Raw genomic sequence first — 24112 nt, 5'->3', positions numbered from 1 at the left:
TTTCTAGCAAATGAATGGTTGAGGTTCTTAAAATATCAAGTCAGCCTTGTCAATATTACAGTTATTTTTCAAGAAATTTTTACTTTATAAACATAAGTGATTGCTATTTCTAACATTACAAACTTTAAGTTCACCAATGTTTAGCCATTTTCTTTAAGAAAATAAAAGTCATGAAAGAAGGTATATAAACATTGTTAGCTCTGGGGAACTTAGAGGAATTTGTAGCTCCTGGACCCACAGAAAATCTTTGCTTTTTTTCCTTAAATTTCATGCACATTTTGTTTACATTTCTATTAGGACAATAAAAACAAATTGGTATAATTTACAATCATATTTTGAGAGGTGTCTACTACATTACTTTTGTTGCATAATCTTTAAAAAACAGTATACCAAACAGCTAGACTACTATTCAAAAACATGAGGCAATTAAAATAGAACATTGTTTCCTGAATATGGAGAAATCATTAGTTTTTCAACAGTGGGCTTTTATATCTAAATTATGTGATGATCCCATCTCTATTACCTGTATTTTATCACTTTCAAGAATTTGGCCAGTGATGTCTATTGATTGTAGAATTTTTAAGAACAATGTCGAATATAAAAATGAAACTAACCTCTGACAACAGTTTTGTTTGCTTATAGGATTTTTATTTAGCAATATTTGACTTTTAGAATACCATGCAATCTGTCATATTATTCTTTGTACCACTGTTTTCAGTAATTAACAAAAATTTATTGTAGTAGAAAAGACATGTCTTGAAATTAGTTATAAACATGTTTATATCATGTTAGATCTTATTTGCAATTTAATATCAATAAGTAATTTAATTTCTGGGCCTCAGTTACTCATTGCTAAAATAAGATTACTCCTGTCTTCCCTCAAATGGAAGAAAAAGATAGAGGATTGAGTAATATAAAGTAGGTCACTGCAATTTGGTACAAAAAATATGCTCACTGAGCACTTGTGCATCTTGCTTTACTTTCTGGAAATACACCTGTCTTTTTTTCACAGCTCTTCAAAGACCAAGGACATTTGCCATGATATGATTTACTTATATAAACACCTTAGCAAAAAATCTGAATCTTTGGTTTATAGGAGACAAACACTATCAGGTGACCTGTTGTAATGAAATTACAAGGGTATGAAAACTTAGGACTCTTAATGTTTTTCAATTTAGATTTTTGAAATTGTCTTGGCTTTTTCCTGTCTTTTATCAAAATCATACAAGTAGAAAACTGCCTCATCAACCCACAGATGCCTCACAGTTTTCTTTGTTTGGTTTTGCCGCTTCTTTGTTCCTCCATGGCAGATTTTGGGAGTGAAGGAAGAAAGATACAGAAGTCTTGATCACGCTGGTTCAATATCTTGGTGAAAAAGAAGCAAAAAATGAATCTTGGGGGCTGCATGTCAGGTACTATGCTAGGTTCAGGGTATAAATTTATACCATCAATTGGTGAGCAAAATAAATAGGATTCTGGAATGCTAAGGTTTTACATTTTAGTGCAGAGATATATTTTAAATAAGTAAACATACATATATGTACTTTTGATAAGGAAAAGTACATATTCCTTGAGAGAGGAAGTGGCATTTGCCTTGAGAATTAAGAGATAAATTAGAGCTAACCAGGTAAAATGGCTTTTATGAGGGGGGCTTGCAAAGGTAGTGAGAACATTGTAGGTAGAGGGCCAAGGCATCCATGAAGACAGTAGAGAAGACAGTGGCTTATTCAGGGTTTAGAAAAGCTACTATGGTTAAAGCCAAAACAAACATATGGCCCATGAAAACATGGACTCACTTGTCATTTTCACTGTGTGTCACCAGTGCCTAGAATTGCACTTGTTTAACAAATAGCACACAAAATTATTTTTTTAAAATACAATAATTCATATTTAGTGGATTTCTAACAGACAATGGAAATTTTAATGATCTACCATTTGGGGTTCAACCATTTAGCGCCTATCTCCAAATGCTTAAGTATGTAAAAATTATTTTTGAGTTATATTTACAGGTATCTTGTGTATTGTTTGTTTCTTTTTGATTGTATGAATGTGTGTGTATATTTCTGACAATTTTGGAAGTTGCATTGCTAGTACTAGTGTTAAGACAAGCATATTACCTATAAGCATATTTCTAAAAGTTCTAAAATAAAATGTTTTAAAGTCACAAATAGTTTTTAAAAATATGTTCAAATAAAATATTTGATAGATAGTAGGATGACTTTTTCCCATTGGTCAGTAATGAGGAAAACACTGTCTATCTTGCTTGTAATAGCAAATGATTTAATTCAATTTGAGCCAAGTCAATAATGGCCAATGAGGAAGGCAGCTGAGAAGCAGAGTGATGTGGTCAAGTTCTCCTCTGAAGTTGTAAGCAGGAAATGATTAGGAGGCACCTATTTAATCTTATTGCAGTCCAGGGAGTGCCAATGTGGCTTCCATTGTCCTTATTACAATGTATGGGACAACTATGAGTATTGCTCTGGCCATGTAATGTGAAAACAGAGGCAGAGGAGAAGTCTACAAACAAATATAAGGCCTCAGAAGATAGAACAGTTGTGGGTACATGATATAGTAAGGAGAAATTAAATGTATATCTGCACGGGCTCCAAGTAATAGGTAAAGGAAAAATAAAATAGATACATATAATGAAAACTGTTCACTGAACAACTAACTACTCTAAAAATATCAACTTTCTTCCTTTGAGAAATTAGAATTTCACTGGGGAACGGAAATGGAGATTTGTTTGTGTGTATTCATATGAGCCCCAGAAAAGAGGAAAAAGTGATTCATCCAAACCAGAGAGGTTAGGTAAGCCTACTGCACTGGTGACTTTTGTGTCAGAGAGTATATATCCTGCCCTGATAAACTACAGAAAGATCATCCTTACTTACTTGATTTATTTATCCAGACAAACCACTTACATATGCCCTACAATTTTCTCAGAATTTTTATATTCTATTAGCTTTTTAGTGAATCACTCATAAACATGCTTGGAATTTTTGGACTAAAACTCATTTATAAAAACAAATATGTCATCATAAGCTTATTCTCTTGTATCTTATAGTTTTCTTACTTGTTTTTAAATGACAGAATCCAACTTATTTTATTATGGAGGAAGAGAATTTTCTGCCAATTGGAAGATCAAAGAGAAAGCTCTGTCATATGCTTTCTCATTTCCTTTCTAAACTTTTGTTAAAAAGTAAAATGATATAGAGTTGGCATTAAAGTACTATCCCTTTTGCAAACTGAAAGAAAAATGTTAGACCTTATTACAAGAGCAATGCTCTTTTTAGTGTCAAAACTTCTTCTATAAACCAAACTGTTAGAATTTTTTGTAGTAAAATATAGTAGTAGTTCATTATTTCTTAACAGTAATGCCTAAATTAATGGATTAGTGGAAAGGAAAGGAGGATTTGAAACATAGCAGGAATTATGAAAGAATGAAAGGAAAAAACCTGAAATCAAAATATAGCACTTTCATTATACCTTGTGAGCCAAGAAGTCAAAGATATTAAGTGGTCCATTCAGTCTCATGATGGCTCTGGGTAACAGTGCAAGTAAAGACTATCCAAATTTTACTATATACATAGCTATAGAATCAATGTGTATTTCCCATTCTGAACCTATATATTAAGAACTTCTATGCTTTCACACATTTTATTTGTATTTCAACGCCAAACAATCTTTTAAGTTTTAGACTCATTTTATAGGTGAAAACACTAATTTCAAAAAGAGTTAAGTGGTTCTCTGTACTATAATGCCACATTCATGTGTCCAATGTGCTTTCTTGTAGAATAGAGCTGTCATTGCGCTAGTGATAAAAGCAGGCATTGTTCCTGTTCTCGAAGAGCTTATATTTGTTTGGAGAATAAAAAATAAACAAAAGAATAAGCAGTGTAATTTCTTACAATGACAAATACCATGGAAGGTGGTGTTTATGCCAAATGACTGGTCAGAGAAGTACTTTTTGAGGAAGTTACATTTGAACCAGGAAGTGAATACTGAGGAGTCACTCAAGTGAACATTTGGGTGGAAATAATCCAAGTAGAAATTTGTATGGCAAATTATCAGACATTATTTTTTACGTGGAGTAGATACTGACATAGAGAAAAAGCTGTGTTTGAGGGTCTCATGACACATAGTACTTTTGAATGCCTTGCTTAGCCACCACCTTTTAAGGCTGTATTTATACAGTTATTTCCTATATACATGTTCTTTAGTATTCAATAATATCCTTGGGACTGTAGCAATTACTCTAAGGGTAAGGTTAGGTCTAGGCTGTGCTTTCTTTCTTTTAAAAAAATCTTATTTTTCTGGCAACTGTAATACACCATGAATATTAAATTAAAGTCAATTGCACACTTACTTATCCCACTCTAGGGATAAAAAGAATAAGCTAACTTCAAATTGACTTCCATTTAAAAAACCTGACTTTATTTCAAAAGCTAAGGGTGCTTTCTCAGAAAGTTTGATATCCCTATACCCATGTATAGGGATCAGGGTGTTCTTCAAGTTATTCTAAATTTGGTAAACTCTGACTAAATCTGAGTCCAGAACCTGGGGCTGGATATGAAAGTGTCATGTTTGTCCTCAGAATGCAGAAAAATGTAGTCTAGCATACTTACGATTTCCATGCAGTGTTACTCAAATTGGTATATATGATTTTGTGGAAGGTTTTGGCAAGAGGGGAAATATAAATCCATGCCTTAGAGTATGATCAACTGAAAAGCATGGACATGCTATCAAGATCAAGGGAAATGGAACAATGACAATTCATTATACAGTGTGGTTGGCTATATGATTTTGTAGCTCAGAATGGATGTTTGAGATGGAGATATAAGTTAAATATCATTAGAAGATGGTGATATTGAAGGCTATGAAATTGTTGGTGTTATTTATAAAGAAGATATGAAGATGGGAAGAAGTTGTATACTAGCTTACTCGAACATTTTAAACAAAGGTAAAGGAGAAGGATTTTAGTATAATGTGTAAGAAAAATTGGAGAGCAGAACAAAACTAGGGGATTTTGATGGAATGAATACCAGGGACAAAGGTATTTCAAGGACTCAGAGGTAAATTGTGTTCTATTAATGCTGAGGGGTAAGAAAGTCTTCAAAACCCTCTATTAAACTTAATATTGATTACATTAGCAAAATAGAGGTTATTGGTAAATAACCTCTTTTCCCTAAACAGTTCTGGTCCAGTGACGGGAAGGGAGAAGCTGCAATAGGGTAGGGTGAAGAGAATGGGAGGTGAAGAAGTGGTGGCAGACTGTGCATTCAAGTTGCTTTTTCAGTTGGGACATGAATGAGGTGAAATAGTGGACAGTAGTTAGAGTGGAGTTGTTTTGTTTAGGAGATGAAGATGATAGAGATTTCAGAATGTTTTAACAGCTTTGGACCAAATATACTAGAGAAATAAGGAATAGTAGGAAGAAACAGAAATGGGGGCCTGTGTGGTCTTTACTTTGAAGATAGCTATTCATTCCTCTGTAGCTGTATTGGACAAAAATATGGATAGAGATGTAAGAAGGAAAATGAAAGGGAGTTGAGAAACTTTCCTTCTCTGAGATATAGCTGGTGGAGAAGGACAAAAAGGTACTAAATGCATTGATCTAGTTCAGCTGCACCATTTGAAACCATAAGAGTTCTGCTCCAGTGGTTTCTCCCTATGGCTCTTATTTGAGTCTATAGTCACACTTTGTTTGCTAGTTATATGCAGAGACTGCAACAATGTCAAGTAAAGTCACATCTAGAATACAACAAACATTCCTTTCTTTTACTACCCATGTATAGGGATCTTCAAGTTATTCTAAATTTGGTAAAAGAAAACAACTGCCATATATTGAATACCATCTGTGAGTCAGTCACTTTGATGAGTTTACTCTTCAAATGTCCTGTGAGGAAGGATGCCAATTTAATTTGGGAAATTAAGACATGAAGGGTCTGACAGAAATCATACAGTCAGTGGCAGCAGTGTAGGTCAATTCCTCTTTTTTACCTTTAGGAGAAGAGTGATAAATGTAAATCAATCTAAATGGCTTCCTCTTCAAAGCTGGAGCAAATTACATAATACCTCATACTCCAAAAACCTGGGGCTTCTCTCTTAGCTTTAGTTAAAATACTATTTTTGTAGATAAATTATTTAAAAGTTCCACAGTGTAAAAGAGAGCTCATATTTAAAACTTTCCTGTTGTACCACCAACAACAGGTATTGGCGAGGATGCGGGGAAAAAGGAACCCTCTTACTCTGTTGGTGGGAATGTAGACTAGTACAACCACTCTGGAAAAATATTTGGAGGCTACTTAAAAAGCTGGACATCGATCTACCATTTGATCCAGCAATACCACTCTTGGGGATATACCCAAAAGACTGTTACTCCAGAGGCACCTGCACATCCATGTTTATTGCGGCACTATTCACAATAGCCAAGTTATGGAAACAGCCAAGATGCCCCAGCACTGACGAATGGATTAAGAAAATGTGGTATCTATACACAATGGAATTTTATGCAGCCATGAAGAAGAACGAAATGTTATCATTCGCTGGTAAATGGATGGAATTGGAGAACATCATTCTGAGTGAGGTTAGCCTGGCTCAAAAAACCAAAAATCGTATGTTCTCCCTCATATGTGGACATTAGATCAAGGGCAAACACAACAAGGGGATTGGACTATGAGCACAGGATAAAAGCGAGAGCACTCAAGGGAGGGATGAGGATAGGTAAGACACCTAAAAAACTAGCTAGCATTTGTTGCCCTTAACGCAGAGAAACTAAAGCAGATACCTTAAAGCAACTGAGGCCAATAGGAAAAGGGGAACAGGTACTAGAGAAAAGGTTAGATCAAAAAGAATTAACCTAGAAGGTAACACCCACACACAGGAAATCAATGTGAGTCAATGCCCTGTATAGCTATCCTTATCTCAACCAGCAAAAACTCTTGTTCCTTCCTATTATTGCTTATACTCTCTCTACAACAAAATTAGAGATAAGGGCAAAATAGTTTCTGCTGGGTATTGAGGGGGGGAGCGGGAGGGGGTGGAGTGGGTGGTAAGGGAGGGGGTGGGGGCAGTGGGGAGAAATGAACCAATCCTTGTATGCACATATGAATAATAAAAGAAAAATGAAAAAAAAAAAACTTTCCTGTTGTGCATTCCTTTCTTTGCAAAAGGTATAAATTCAGTTGGCAATTGTTTAACTTCTAAGTATTAGCAAGCATAAATGAATAATAAGATGGTTGGATCATGTTGCTGTATAAACATTAAAATATATATGTTTTAACTACTAAGAAACAAAGATCAAATCTCTGCTCTTCCTCCAAATAACAGCAACAACCCATTTTAAATGATTGAAGGGCCTGAAAGGAAGACTTGAGTAGATATTTTATATATAGAACCTAACTGTGTTATCTGATAAATTTGGTGACAAGTGGTTAATATTAGTTAGTTGAATAACTGAATGAAATGGAAATGAAATGTAGTGTTTCAATAACATATAGTACACATGGCGTCTCTGGAAAGAGTGCTTGTTTCGTGAAAAGTATACTTATAATGACCAGTTTCATCCATGTTGGGCCCATCATGTGATCATGAGTACTATTTATGTTATTTCTATAGCATTTAGTGACTGAATATACTTATTATGGTTACAAATGAAGCCCAAGTAGATAAAAGTCTTCCAAAATAGGAAAAGAAACTTATAAATGAGTCTAACATTTCTTGCCTTTTACTTCAAGTATGAATGATTCATGGCATTTCTATATCTGTGACATTTTCATTACTAAAATTTTATTTAATTGCTAGTATTATGTCCCTTTCTATTAAGAAAACCATATTTTACATTGACCAACTCCGTGTGAATGGAGTGATCAATGTCATTCAATGCACTTGGAAACATGAACATTGCTTCCCTGAAGCTGACGAGGCTTGCTATTGACAAAATTAAACAGAATGCATTTTCCCTGGGCTTTGCCAACTTTTCCACATATTCAAATGAACTCTTTCATGCTAGTAATAGAATATTTCTAAAACGGATGTCTTCTTGTTTCCAATTTATTTCTTTTAGTTTCTGGAGTGCTGATAAATTTATTGACAGTGTCTTCTCCTTATTGTTTTTTAGGTTAATTTATTTTGCTGCTATTTCATTATAAATGCATGACAAGAGGTACAATAATCATTGTTTGTAAATTAGCAGCTGGACGCATAGACTAACCATATCTATTACTTTTTGTTAATGTTGGTTATTTCTAGTTTGTCAAAGTACATTAAAAACATATTATTATATTATGTGAACACTAAAATTAACATATTTTAATGTGTGCACCTATTTTTTGTCTTCCATCCCAGATTGAAATGCATTATTAAGACTGATGTTTTATTTTTCTTGTGCTTATAAATGAATTCTTCATTAGAATAGATAGTAACTATTTATGTGAGGAAATTAGAATTCCTCCAACCAGAAGAGGATTTCTTTTCCTAGTTAAGTAGGTTGTCATACTGAAATAATATATTTTGCTTTGTATTAGTTCTGATTGTTTTTAAAGTGGGAAATACTATGCTGTTGGAGAGGCATAATAACATAACAAAATGAAGTCCTATGATTGTGTTTTGCTTTGCTAACTGCATGTCAGAAAGTACTTTTTCTATTGTTATGTTATCTGGTAACTGGTTACCTGGAATGAGAATCCATTACTAGGAAGTATTTTTAAAGTTCTAATCCTTATAGGTCATATTGTGTTTTTATTTAGAAATTACCAGGACACAAGGTATTCTGATTATATTTCTCCATCAGTCACAGTGAAACCTTCTATATATATTTTTAAGAAGACGTTGGCACATTCTTCTCTTTGGAGAAAGATGACAGAATGAAAATCAGATAACAACACTAGATGATAAACATTAGCTTCTTTTCTAAGACACTTTGAAAAAAATATAAGTTGTGCCAGGAAATTTATTTGTAAAAAGACATTTCTGTCACTCTAAAGCAGAATAATGTTTCTTTATTTTTCATTTTAAAATTAGATTATAGATATTTTCACATATGCACACAGTAAAAAGAATAGGACAACCAAGCACTGTATAACATTTTCAGAAGCTATCAATAATCTTACATTATGTATACATGTCTAATCTAAGCAATGATTGTGGGTTTATCATAACTAAAACAAATTACCTGATGGTCCTTTGGCCTAAAAGAGTCAAAGGTATATTTCTAGATTTTTTTATTCTTCACAAATTGAGCATATGACAAGAAAGCCTGCTAGACATCTTATCAGATTTAAGCTAATAATAATTTATATTAACATAATCACATCTCTATTGACTAGCAAATTGTCTTTTTATGAATAAGTTTTAAAATACAGGTTAGACTTCATTTCTACCCTCAGGAATTTTACTTATTACTAATAAATTATTGGTAAAGAGAATGTTAAGATATTTCATATGCATTAGTTCAAGCTAGAGTTGAGTTAATATCTATAAATAGTTAAGCATATTAATTGGGATTGTATTTGCATCTCTATTGTCATGAAAAAATATCTGTTTTCTAATTTAGACCTTCCTGTTATATTACTCTCATTACTGCCTCTCGGTAAGAGATAATCAGCTTGAAGTTTACATAAATTTGTGAATGATACAGGATTATTTTTGTGAGAAGATACCTACCTTGGTCAATATTTTACAGCATGACACTTGTCTAATATAACAGAGTTATACTTAGATTATTAGAGAATTATGCTATCCAATAGAACTTTTACTAAAGAAGTGACAGCTGTTTGCTTATAGAACTTTGATGTATTTGGACATTAACCTGAATTTTTTTCTTTATCCACTCTTGTGTATAAAATATATTAACCTAGTCACAATAAGAAAGCCAAGGTGGTCTTAATATTAAATGTATGGATTGGCTTGTGCTAACTGGAGAATAGCCTACACATTTTAAGCTTTTCAGTGAAAAATGAAGAGTAATAGGAGTATGTGTGCTGTTTGAAGAATAGTGTATGAAAACCATGTATTGTACAAAAAGTGCTCAATAATTAGAAAGTAAAGGCCATCAAAGAAAGCAAGGAGGCTGGGAATCTAAGTGCCCTGAATGTTTTCAGTCATTGTGGTCAGAAAGCACTGGAATCTAGAAGTAGATTTTCATTCTTTTGGTGGTATAGGATTTGAACTCAGGACCTTGCACATGCTAAGCAGTCACTCTACCACTTGGGACACACCCACAGCATTTTTTGCTTTGGATTTTTTAGGATAGGGCCTTGCACTTTTTTCACAGCTGGACCGAAGCACAAATTCTCCTATTTACACTTCCCACATAGCTGGGATAACAGGGGCATTTTATCATGCCCAGCTTTTTGGTTGAGATGGGGTCTTGCTAACTTTTTGTCAATATCCTCAAACAACATTCTCCGGATCTCTGCCTCCTGAGTAGCTGAAATTACAGCTTTATGCCACAGTATCTGGTCTGGATTTTCATGTTTTAACCATGGACTATTTGGAAGCCTTTAAATACTCTTACAGATAAAAAATGAGCACTATACAGCTAAACATGTATGTTGAACTAAAAAATCAGTAGCATACATAGGCACTATTTTTATTTGCTCAATGTGTATTTGATAATTAAAGCTTCATAATTTTCAAATTAAAATTTGTCCTCTTCACAGTGATTACTCAGTAATTATAAATTTTGGCCATTAGATCATGAATTCTTGAAAATGACCACAATGTAAAAGAATTTTTGTGTGATATTATTTATCCTCTAAAAAAATAAATACTTGAGTTCAGCACAGCCTCCATCAGGGAAAAGCTTGTTGAATGGAAATATTTAGCAGAAAAGCTAGGATGAGTTTTCTGTGGAATTTGGTTTCCAGAATGGATTAACATTCATAATTTTGGGAGAAGATCCTCCATATTAAAACTAAAATAAAGTATATTCAAGTGTGTGTGTGTGTTGCGCGTGTGTGTATGACTTGTGGGAAGGGGGAGGGTGAATGGAGGCGATGAAGGTGAGGGAATATGGTTTATGGGCTTCATATAAATATATAAAATAGAATGATGAAACCTCTTGCATTTGCTTTAGGTGGGGCAAGAATTTTGCAGCAGGAGATTGTGGGGGCAATCTTACCAATGTACAATGTAATCCTATTCAGAATTGGCATAATGAATCACCCCTGTGTAATGAATATATGTTAATAAAAATGAAAAATAAAGAATGCATCTCCTAAAGAATAAATATAAAGATGGGTTTGCTTATTCAGCAGTGTATATAGTGTTAACTAGCCATTTTGCTTCAATAGTTTTATTCTTATTGAAGCTTCAGTTATTACGGAGAGCCACTTTTTGATTAATGTTGCTATTTCTATTTGATGGTTTTGCCTCAAGGTTCTAACTGTGCTTGTAGAACATAATGCAGTTTAAGCTTGTTAGATAGATCAATTCTCATATCATATAGTCATAAACATTTACAAACACCTTTTAATCTAAAAGTTATATAATAGTATATTTCAGAGGCTCTTTAGTGTAACTCATACTAATCAGCCATCCATGTATCTGAAACTGTTTATTTTATAAACATTTGAATATGAGAAATGAGTCTCTAGCATATAACATGTTGAAAAAATTATATGATAGATGGATTAATGTTATTGAATTCCATGTAAAGCCTTTTATAATTTTTAAGTGTATAAAATATTATTATTTTGTGGTTTGAGGTAATATTATATATACTATATGATTTAGGACATCAAATATAAATATCAACACAATTGAACACAGGCAACAAAAGGTCATTATTTGCAATCTATATGTATTTCACAGTGAGTAGCTCTGTGAGTTGGCAGGGATCTAATGCTTGGAATAGTACTTTTTGGTATCTAAGCACTAGAATTTCAGATGGATGATCTCATTTGGCTCACTGCTCAGGAAGATGTCAGAGATCCAAAGGAAGGCTTTGAGCTCTATTGATATAGACTAATATAATAAAATATAAACACCTTGTGGTTAATATAAAAATTGATTAAAAAACAAAAAAAGTAACTAACTGTATGTGATCAGCTACACTTGGTAGAAATTTTGTCAGTATATGTAGTCCTTGTCATATTAATCAAATGAGTCAGATTGCCAAGAAATAAACCATTACCATATTTCACAAAGGAAATAAAAGGTATATCTAAGATGTTACATCATCTAGAAAATAAAAACAGTACAAAATCTTAACATACTCCTTGGATATAGAACACTGTTGACTTGGGGCAGTAAAGTATCACTGTTATTTTCTATCATTACCCCATGGTTTAATTGGGAATATATGTTAGACACTAAAGAAAAAGATACTCTTTTGGAAAACCCACATCAGGTGATAAAATAATATTGATGTTGACGCTAAGTCCTGTGTGGTATTTTCTTACAATGGTGATTTTGAAAAATATCAGGACTGAGCAACACAGAGAAACTCAGTAGGGCTCAATAGTGAGTGTGGCTTGGGTAATCAAAGCCCCTTGATTCTTTATCCATAGTGCACAAGATGACACTCTTCAGAGGGGAGGCGCATACTGTATAAATGGCTCTGATGGGACAATATGGAGCCACATATCTCATAGTTCTGACTGTGTGAAAATTCAAAGTACTGTCATCAAAAATTATTTATTTTCATAATTTCTGTTAATGAAAAGTATAGCACAATAGTAGTGTACTAATGTAATTTTCTTAATTCTTATACTACTTAACCTATGGTCTTTTCTTGAAATAATTCACATGCAATAAATACTGTCTTAATTGAAAGTAGATCCAGCCATATTAATGTAGATATTGTTAATTTAATTACTCATCACTCATACTTTTATATTTAGATACACAGATTTGAATTATGCATATTTCTTTTCATACTTGTAAACACATATAATGTACATTTATATGACCTCAAAGTTAATGATCCTTAAATGCTAACAAATATCTAAAGTAATTATAAAAATACTCACAAATTCCTATAAAAATTCATTTTACAATTATTTTTTAAACTAAGTACTATTTTAAATGCAGAGTTGTAGCTCAACTTAACTTGGAGTCCTACCCACATTTGAGTCCTCTACCTGCACAGATGTGAAGTATTTTGATACTGTTGGATATCATTCTCTTAGCCTTTCCTTCCTCCCTCAAGTTCTGTAGCGTAGTTCCTCTACTTACAAACATGCTCTACATGTAGATGAATTATGATCATGATTGTTTTTGTGTATGCATTTATCTTTTGGACCTATCTTCTGCATATGAGAGAAAACGTGGATTTGCCTTTCTGAATCTGGCTTACTTCATTTAGCATGATGTTTTCCAATTCCATCCACTTATCTTCAAACCACAAAGTTTCATTCTTTCTTATGGCTGAATTAAACTCCAATACATATATCACAGTTTCTTAATCCATTCATCAGTAGGTCATCTGGGGTGTTATCATAGTTTGGTTATTGTGAACAGTTGAAATAAGCTTCGGTGTCCAAGTGTCTTTATTGTGTCCTGACTTACATTCCTTCAGGATATGAAGTGGTATCACAGGATTATGTGGCAGTTCTATTTTTAGTTTTTAAAGGAATCTCCATACTGCTTTCCATAATAGATGTACTAATTTACATTTCCACCAAGAGAGTAAAAGTGTTCCTGTTTTACCATGTCCTTGCCAACATTTGTTATTGGTTTTGTTCTTGAAGATAGCCATTCTAATTTGGGTGAGATGAAATATTAATGTAGTTTGACTTGCATTTCTTTAATAACCAGGGAAGTTAAATACTTCTTTATATATCTGTTGTATCTCTTCCATTGAAAATTTCCTATTCAATACATGTGCCCATTTCATCATCTGGCTGTTGATTCTTTGAGGATTGAGTTTTTTCAGCTCCTTACAGATTCTAGATATTAGTCCCTTGGATGAATAGCTAGCAAACATTTTTCTCCCATTCTATGGGCAGTCTCTTGAGTCTATTGACTTATTTCTTTTGCTATTCAGAAGCTTTTTAGTTTGATGCAATGCCATTGTTCATTCTTTCTCTTAGTAAAAAGTCCAGTGTGGGAAGTATCACAATACCTGATTTCAAGCTATAGTACAGACCAGGTACAATAAAACAGCATGGTATTGGCAAAATACACAATAACAGACACAAAGACAAATGGAACAGAATACAGCTCCCAGACATAAATCTAAGCAGTTACAGTCAACTGATTTTTGACAAAGTAAGCCAAAACACATGAAGAAGAAAAGATAGCCTCTTCAACAAATCGTGCTGGGAAAACTATATCCACATTAGAAGACTGAGAATAGACTCCTGCCTTTCACCCTGCACTAATATCAACTCAAAGTGGATCAAAGATCTTAATATAAGACCTGGAGCTTTGAAACAACTACAGAAAACAGTAGGAAATACACTGGAACATATAGGCATAGGCAAGGAATTACTAAATACAACTTTTTGATGGCTCCACGATTAAGAGAAAGAATGAATAAATAGGATTGCTTATTAAGGAGACAAGAGGGCTCTAAAAAAATTCAGTAACGCAAATATCATGAGTAGCTTTTCTCTCTAAGGCTAAGGCAGAACACTCAATGCAAAATGAATCAATAATAGGATTTCATTTCCCCAGGTATTAGTCCACATATTATTGGATAGAATGTGGTTCTAAGTGGATAGTGGAGAAGTTTGTGAAACAGTGTTAGAAGGAACTGCCATGGGGAAGTATTGCATGCTCTTGTATGCCTTGAGGGGACTTGCCAAGAGGAACATGCTACCTAGGAAAAAGAATCACTTCTCTTCACTGTCTCACTGGAACTTTCTACTTGGTTTTACCTGGTACGAAATGACAAGGGACAAATAGGCTAGCATTGTAAGTAGGATAAAAAATGTGGATTAAAGCTAAGAGATAATAGGTTCATCAATTTATACAACTGTCTCTCTGCTGATATATATATATGTATGTACACACTCATATGTATATATACATACATTTATATAAGTATATACTCACATATGTAGGCACACACATATATTTTGCTGATATAGATGTTTATAAACCTACATATTTTTGTACATTTACTCAATATATATATGTTTGTGTGTGTGTATATATATATATTAGTATTTCTAAATATGTGCATGTGTATTTACAAATCTGTATTCACATCTGCATCTATCTTCTCCTTAAAGTCTAGGTTATTGTATTTATGTTCTTGCTCCTTCACCTGAAAGCCTAATTGACATCTCAAATATAACATGTTCAAAACTGAACTTTGAATCTTTCTCTTAAGCCTGTTTTATCCATAGTCCTCCTTCATTAAATGACAATTCCATTTTCTCAATTGCTGAATTAAAACACTTGGAATCATCCTCAAATATTCTAATTCTCACTTTAAAAATCCAATCACTTAGCATGTCCTACTGGCTCTTTTTAAAAAATGTTTTCAATATTTCAAATCTCATTATAATCAATCCTGTTTCCAACAGGGACATCTTCAACCCAGATTTATACCATCCTAACCTGTTTCTCTGCTTCCAATCTGGCTTCTCTAACATCTACTCTCAATACAGTACTGACAGTAATCCTTTAAAAAATAAGCCAGCTATGTTATTCCCTTTTCAAATCCTTCCATAAACTCCTGTCTTACATAAAGAGCCAATGCTCTCACATGGTGTAAGATCCAACAAGAAGATAATCCTAGGAACAGGATGATGCCTTTGTTATTCATGACTTCAAACATGCTTCCACTGAGGACCTTTGCATTCGTTCTGTCATCAGCTACTGTGGGCCATCAATCTTTTTCTTCTATTATTTGATAAAATGTTACCATTCCTTTCCATTTTAAATACAAAACCCCTCAATATCACTCATTGAATCTCATTTTTATTTAGGTCTGGTCATATGAATTATCAATATCTAAACTACTGTAATTTCTTTTTTTGTCAACTTTCACTTTAGCTTATGCCTCTGCCACTAGGATTTGCATTTCTTGAAAGACAAAGGGCATGTATGTGTGTGTTGTTTGCTGTAGTGTTTCCAGAGAAAACATTCAACAAATATTTGTTGAATTAATAAATGTTTCATTTGAAAAAATGTAAAGAATTTAATGGTATCATAAATTCAAAGTAATATACAAGTTTCAGAAAAATTGTGTACTTAATATAACTAACTTAAATTTTTCTTCCATAAAATGAAAATAGCATTATATTATTTAAATCTATCTCCCTTTTCTCCTCTCCATTTGACATAAGTACATATAAAGAACATTTCAAATCTTTGATGCTGCATGTTTTAATACATGGTGATTTTTTTCCCCAGAATAAAACTGTCATTCTTTTTATGTTTATAGCCAGGCTGAGTGTCAAACAAATCCTAGTCATGAATAAATGGATGGGTTAAAATAGAGAAGTAACTATTGCTTATATATTAATAATTAAAAATAGGATTGTGTTGTAAGTTTAAATATATCAGGTTCTTTGCAACCATTATGCAAGGTAACTAAATATACTTGTCAAAAATTACATATAAAGAATATAAGTATTAATTCCATGTATTATAAAAGTTGCTTTTGTAAAGCAACTTTACAGTAACTTTTTGTTGAATATTTTATAGACCACAGATATTTTAACATGCAACAAAACTAACATCCTCACTACTTTTCCCTCCTGAAATGTTTGTTCTTAGAAAGCAAAGGAATTCAAGTCACACATAAAGACTATACCACATGTGAAAAGTGTGGTTCATGGTGATGCTATTTTTTCCACTGTAAGGAAATTTGGAAGGTAAGATCTAAATCATCATTTCACTCTATGATCTTCACCTTCTCAGAGGAGACCACATCTAGATAGGTCTATTTGCTAGCAATACTGCCAGAACCCTGTTCTATGAAACTAATCTCTAGGCTTTTACTGAGTCTGTACTTCAGGAACACGTCACACTTCATTGGATCGCAAAGGAAAATATTTTCAGATCGTTATCAGAAACTCCGAATGATTATTCACATGATTGCTTCCTTAACATCAGTGCTATCCTCTCTGGAAGGGCTTTGCCTATCAATTTATTACTGATTTACCATACTTGATTAGCCACTCTTCTGTGTTGGCCTAACTCTGGAGGTAATTCTCTTCTGGCACTTTCTCCTATATGGAGCATAGGACTGCCTTGTGGATACTCAAAATTTTCTCATTGAATGCAGATGATAAAAATATACACACGTTTGATTTTATGTGCATATTTTCATAGGAATGAATTTTGTTTTTAAATTTTAAATTTTCTTCCTAAACACCTTAAAGAATCAAGTTTAAGTACTTTAAAGTATTTATGCAATAGAATTATGTAGGTAGCATGCAATTCTTTATAAATTCTATGTTTTATGTCATATCCAACACAAGTATTTAAATTATATAAACATAAGAATAAGATCAATTTAAGTAGTGAATATATAATTTTTGCATGTAACTTTACCACAATTTATAAAAATGCTTGTGTATTATAGAATATTAGTAAACTTTCAATGATAGGAGAAAATATATTCATCCAAAAGTGAGTTATCTATCAGCATTTTATAGTTACATGTATCTCATTGATCATAAATCTGCATTTTATTTATAGTTAGTTCTATCTTTTATATAAGAGAGAAAACATGCAATCTTTATCTTTCTGAACCTGGCTTACTTTACTTTAATATGATGTTCTCCAGTTTTATCTATTTACCTGTGAATGACAAAATTCCATTCTTCTTTATGAGTGAAAAATATTCATGTATGTGTGTATTCTTAATCCATTCATCAGATGTAGACATCTGGGTTGTTCCTATAGCATCGTTTTACATGCACACACAGACACACACACACACACACACACACTCACACACACAGCATGTTTCCAATACTGGGACTGTTAGAGACGACTAGGGGAAGATAGAGAAAGGAAGAGAAAGACAGAGTGAATAATACTGAAATATATTGCATCTGTGTAGGAATAAGATACAATAAAACACACTGAAAAGTGTTGAACAATACTAGATAGGAGAAAAGGGGTAAGGAACAGTAATAGAATGTGTTAGATTAAAGTACAATATATTTATGAATAAAATGCCAAGGCAAAATCCAGTGAACAATGAACAGACATTTAAGCAATGAAGAACAGGAGTGTAAAAGAGGTCATGTTAAGGAGAGGGTATAATGGGATGTGGAGGGTAAGAGGGGAAAGGAGGATGAATGTGGTTGATGTACTTTCTATATGTGTATGAATATGGCACTTTGAAACCTGTCAAAGTCATTTTAAGAAGGGAAAGGGGGAAGAGGGAGAAAAACGGAGGGAATGAATCAACCTTGGGTACAATACATGTGGAAATGCCACAATGAAACCTCCTACACAACTATTATATACTAGAAAAGACATTCAAATATATTTACATTTTATAATGCCCAAGTATGTTTCATTCATCAAGCATGACATCATGACTTATTCATCACTACGAACTTCATGGCTTATCATAGTGATAGATAAAAAACAATTAAATATTTATTTAATTCTTGGCATTCTTGTTCTAGAAATGGAATAGTAGATTTTAATCAGGTTATCCCTCTTGGAGTTAATTATAATCTCTGCCAACTATATATTTCAAATCACTAAAAAAGTGACTAAAGTAAGCAGGCACTGGAGGAGATCTAACTCTATTAGTAACCCAGTGGAAATCCAGTTTAGTTGGATTTCTACCTAAGAGCATTCCTGACATTGTGTGCTAAGGGGCAACTGTGCCTCTAGCATAAAACTTGAGGTCTTGGAGTATGGACTTCAGAGTTGCAAAAGCAGCTACAATTTGAGAAGGATAGTAACCAAAGGGAAGAAGATACATAGTTTGAACCCAAACATTGACGAGATACCATCTCTTTAAATCATACGTACATGCAAAAGGGTATCCAAAGGTACAAAGAAAAAGAGCTGAATAGTTGAAAAGTTGTGCATGGATTTGGGAATCTTCCCACTCAAAGGTAGTTATCAGAGGAATAGAAACTCAAAGTGGAAATTCTAAAACTGAAATCTTACAACTTCTGAAATAAAAATTCCAAAGAATAGCCAACAAATTTAAGAATACAAAAGAATAGGGCAGTAAATGTGAAATGAATATAATAAATTCTCCAATCCAAAGACAATTTGGATGTATGAATGAAAATTTCTAAAACAAAAACAACAACAACAAAAACAGTACCCCAGTGACACATGGGACAATATCACATTTATAACATGTGTAACTGGAGTTCAAGAATGTAGGGAGAGGATAGGTCAGAAAATTATTTGATGAAATAACTATTGAAATTTTCAAAATTTTTGATGAAAGACATCAAGTTGTATATTAAGAACTTAACAAATAATAAGAATAGCTAGTAAGAAGAAAAGATATCTGAACTAGAATTCTATATTAAGCAAAATTGAAAATTAATGGTAAAACGAGTTTTTTCTGACAAATAGACACTAAGAGAATTTTTCATATAAGAAAGGATGAAAAAGTTCTTTATGCTAAAGTAAAATGACACCAAAGATTGAAATTTACAGAAAGTTATCAAGTCACCACAATTGGTAAATATTGATCAAATGGAAAGGTTATCATTCTCTCCCTTTTCTTAACTTCTTTAAAATACACTGACAACTCAAATGAAAATTTATGAACATTTATGTTTATAATGTATATGTAATTATGTATAATTCAAAAGCACAAATGATGGATTTAGATGGTTTAAACAAAATTATACTACTTCACAGTTCTCACATTTGATATGAAATGATACAACAATTCTAATTAGTGACAACTTACAGATGCATATATAATAAGCAGTAGAGAAACTATCAAAAGTAATATGAAGAGGTATGGTGAGAAAATAAACCCAGCAATTTAAATAAAAAATCAATTTTGGGGAGACTCTTGATTTCTGCTTCAATTTCATTTTGTGTTATAGGTCTATTCAGGTGATTAATTTCCTCTTGGTTCAGTTTTGGATGATCATATGTATCTAGAAATCTGTCCATTTCTTTTAGATTTTCAAATTTATTTGAATATAGGTTCTCAAAGTAGTCTCTGATGATTTCCTGGACTTCCATGGTGTTTGTTGTTATCTCCCCTTTTGCATTCCTAATTCTATGAATTTGGGTTTTTTCTCTCCTCATTTTAGTCAGGTTTGCCAGGGGTCTATCGATCTTGTTTATTTTTTCAAAGAACCAACTTTTATTTCATTAATTCTTTGTATGGTTTTTTTGGTTTCTATTTCGTTGATTTCAGCTCTTATTTTTATTATTTCTCTCCTTCTATTTGTTTTGGGATTTGCTTGTTCTTGTTTTTCTAGGAGTTTGAGATGTATCATTAGGTCATTGATTTGGGATCTTTCAATCTTTTTAATATATGCACTCATGGCTATAAACTTTACTCTCAAGACTGTCTTAGCTGTGTCCCATAGGTTCTGGTAGGTTGTATTTTCATTTTCATTGACTTCCAGGAACTTTTTAATTTCCTCTTTTATTTCATCAATCATCCATTCTTCATTAAGTAATGAGTTATTTAGTTTCCAGCTGTTTGCATATTTTTTGTCTTTACTTTTGTTGTTGAGTTCTACTTTTATTGCATTGTGACCAAAAATCGTATGTTCTCCCTCATATGTGGACATTAGATCAAGGGCAAACACAACAAGGGGATTGGACTTTGAGCACATGATAAAAGTGAGAGCACACAAGGAAGGGGTGAGGACAGGTAAGACACCTAAAAAACTAGCTAGCATTTGTTGCCCTTAACGCAGAGAAACTAAAGCAGATACTTTAAAAGCAACTGAGGCAATAGGAAAAGGGGAACAGGTACTAGAGAAAAGGTTAGATCAAAAAGAATTAACCTAGAAGGTAACACCCACACACAGGAAATCAATGTGAGTCAATGCCCTGTATATCTATCCTTATCTCAATCAGCAAAAACCCTTGTCCCCTCCTGTTATTGCTTATACTTTCTCTACAACAAAATTAGAAATAAGGGCAAAATAGTTTCTGCTGGGTATAGGGGGAGAGGGAGGGGGTGGAGTGGGTGGTAAGGGAGAGGGTGGGGGCAGGGGGGAGAAATGATCCAAGCCTTGTATGCACATATGAATAATAAAAGAAAAAGGAAAAAAAATCAATAATAATCAATTCAAAATAAATCTAGAAAAGAGAAACAAAGAAGCAAAATCAGATGGGATAAGCAGAAGGTGAGTAACAAAATGTAAATCCTTAGCCTTCACCATATTAAAGTTACATGAAATGTCAATAGGCTACACAATTATATTACAGAGATTATTAGATTAAAACAGGGTTTAATAAGTTATGGCCCATGGATTGGCCAACTGTTCTGGCAAAGCAAGTTTTATCGGAATACTATTAAATTTGTATTAGTCAACTTTGTGTCATCATAATGAAATATCTTGCACAGTATTGGAGGTTTATTTATGAAGAAGAGGTTTATTTAGCTAACAAGTTTGGAAGTTTAAAATCCAAATGGCATAGCAAAGGTTCTATGATGAGGGCATCACTTTGTGGCTTAGATAGCAATAGTGAAGTGTATATGGGAGCAAAAAAGATTGCATCTTAAAACAGAAGAGGTTAGGCTTGTTCCTCTCATAATAACCCCATTTTGGGAACTACCTATGCCCCAATTAACTTAAGGACCTGCCACTGGTCCTACTTCTTAAGATTTCCCCACCTTCCGATAGCACTACCCTGTAGGTCAAGACTCCATCACAGTGGATCCTTGGGGGACATCAAATCTGTATCAAAACCATTGCAATGACTTTCACTAACATATTGCCCATGGCTATTTTTATACTCTGCCAGAATTGAGTGTTTACAAGATTACTCTCAAAGCCTGTAATATTCATGATGTGGTCTTTCAGAAGATGTTTGCCAACATAGGGACTAGATAAAATATTGCATGGCAGGGACTTTTTAAATACAAATTAAAACACATATCTACCCTCTGATGCCTAATTATTTATTCAACAGCAGTAAAATATATCCACATAAGGATTTGTTCAAAAATGTCAGTAATAATTTTATACACAGTGATCTGCAAACATACCAAATGTACATCAAAGAATGGAAAACTCAGATATATTAATATAATGCAGGGCTGCTTGGTAATGAAAAAGAATGCTACTCACAATACTTATAGATGAATTTCAAAAACATTGTGTTGATTGAGTGAAGCCAGAAGAATAATGTGCAAACCAAATGAATCCATTTATAATAAGTTCAGAAATAGACATTAGTCTATTTTTAACAGAATCAGAACAAAAAATATCCGTTTGAGATTCAGAGTTGTTTGGAAGGGAGCATGAGATAACTTTCCAAGATGATGTATTTTGATTAGGGAAGTTTTTGTAACAGTGAATTTACACATTAAAATTCATAGTTGTGCTGGAGGAGTAGCTCAAGTGACAGAGTGTTTGCCTAGTAAGCAAAAAGCCCTGAGTTCAAGATCTAGTATTGCCAAGAAGAAAATAAAGTAATAGAAACTTAGAGTTGTATGAGTAAGATCTATGCATCAGAGCTTATATAAATTTTTCTCAATCAAAAAAAAAACATTGATCTACCATATGATCCAGCAATATCACTCTTGGGGATATACCCAAAAGACTGTGACACAGGTTACTCCAGAGGCACCTGCACACCTGTGTTTTTTGCAGCACTATTCACAATAGCCAAGTTATGGAAACAGCCAAGATGCCCCACCACTGACGAATGGATCAAGAAAATGTGGTATTTATACACAATGGAATTTTATACAGCCATGAAGAAGAACAAAATGTTATCATTCACTGGTAAATGGATGGAATTGGAGAACAGCATTCTGAGTGAGGTTAGCCTGGCCCAAAAGACCAAAAATCATATGTTCTCCCTCATATGTGGACATTAGCTCAAGGGCAAACACAACACGGGCATTGGACTTTGATCACATGATAAAGCAAGAGCACACAAGGGAGGTGTGAGGATAAGTAAGACACCTAAAATACTAGATAGCATTTGTTGCCCTCAAAGCAGAGAAACTAAAGCAGATACCTTAAAAGCAACTGAGGTCAATAGGAGAAGGGGACCAGGAACTAGAGAAAAGGTTAGATCAAGAAGAATTAACCTAGAAGGTAACACACATGCACAGGAAATTAATGTGAGTCAACTTCCTGTATAGCTGTCTTTATCTCAACTAGCAAAAACCCTTGTTCCTTCCTATTATTGCTTATACTCTCTCTGCAACAAAGTTAGAGATAAGGGCAAAATAGTTTCTGCCAGGTATTGAGGGGGTGAGGGGGAGAGGGAGGGGGCAGGGTGGGTGGTAAGGGAGGGAGTGGGGGGAGGGGGGAGAAACAACCCAAGCATTGTATGCACATATGAATAATAATAATAATAAAAGAATAATTGACCTAGAAGGTAACACACATTCACAGGAAATCAATGTGAGTCAACTCCCTGTATGGCTATCCTTATCTCAACTAGCAAAAACCCTTGTTCCTTCCTATTATTGCTTATACTCTCTCTTCAACAAAATTAGAGATTAGGGCAAAATAGTTTCTGCCGGGTATTGAGGGGGTGGTGGGAGGGGGGGTAAAGGAGGGTGTGGGGGTAAGGGGGAGAAATGACCCAAACATTGTATGCACATATGAATAAAAAAAAGAATTACACAATAAAAATGCAATAGAACGATTCTTTATTCCTGGGATTCTAAGCACTTATTGCTCAGGAAGACTACTTTTAGTTATTATACTTTTTATGTTATTTTTGGTCTAGATGGAATGTTAATTTTATTTTATGTCTTGGTCTAAAAGGTAATAATAAGTTGACCTTCATCAAATAACCTACATTGTTATTTTACTTTACTTTTATAGAAAAATATTTGTTGTTAATTGTTTTATTTTCTGATTTCCTCATAATATAAACTGAATGAACAGGGCTGGCATATCCCATTCACCTGCTGCCCCTTGCCTTGAGTCATCTTTTTTGTTTGATTATTTTGTGTTTCAGTATACACAAAATCTTAACCTTTCAGAAAAACCTTCAGAATATATTGGATTATAAACAGGTATTTGATCTTCATGTATAAATCTTTATGATA

Source organism: Castor canadensis, chromosome 2 (genome assembly GCF_047511655.1).
Source record: "Castor canadensis chromosome 2, mCasCan1.hap1v2, whole genome shotgun sequence".
Classification (NCBI taxonomy): Eukaryota; Metazoa; Chordata; class Mammalia; order Rodentia; family Castoridae; genus Castor; species Castor canadensis.
The sequence above is the reverse complement of the archived record's forward strand: the minus strand, read 5'-3'. Positions refer to the sequence as shown.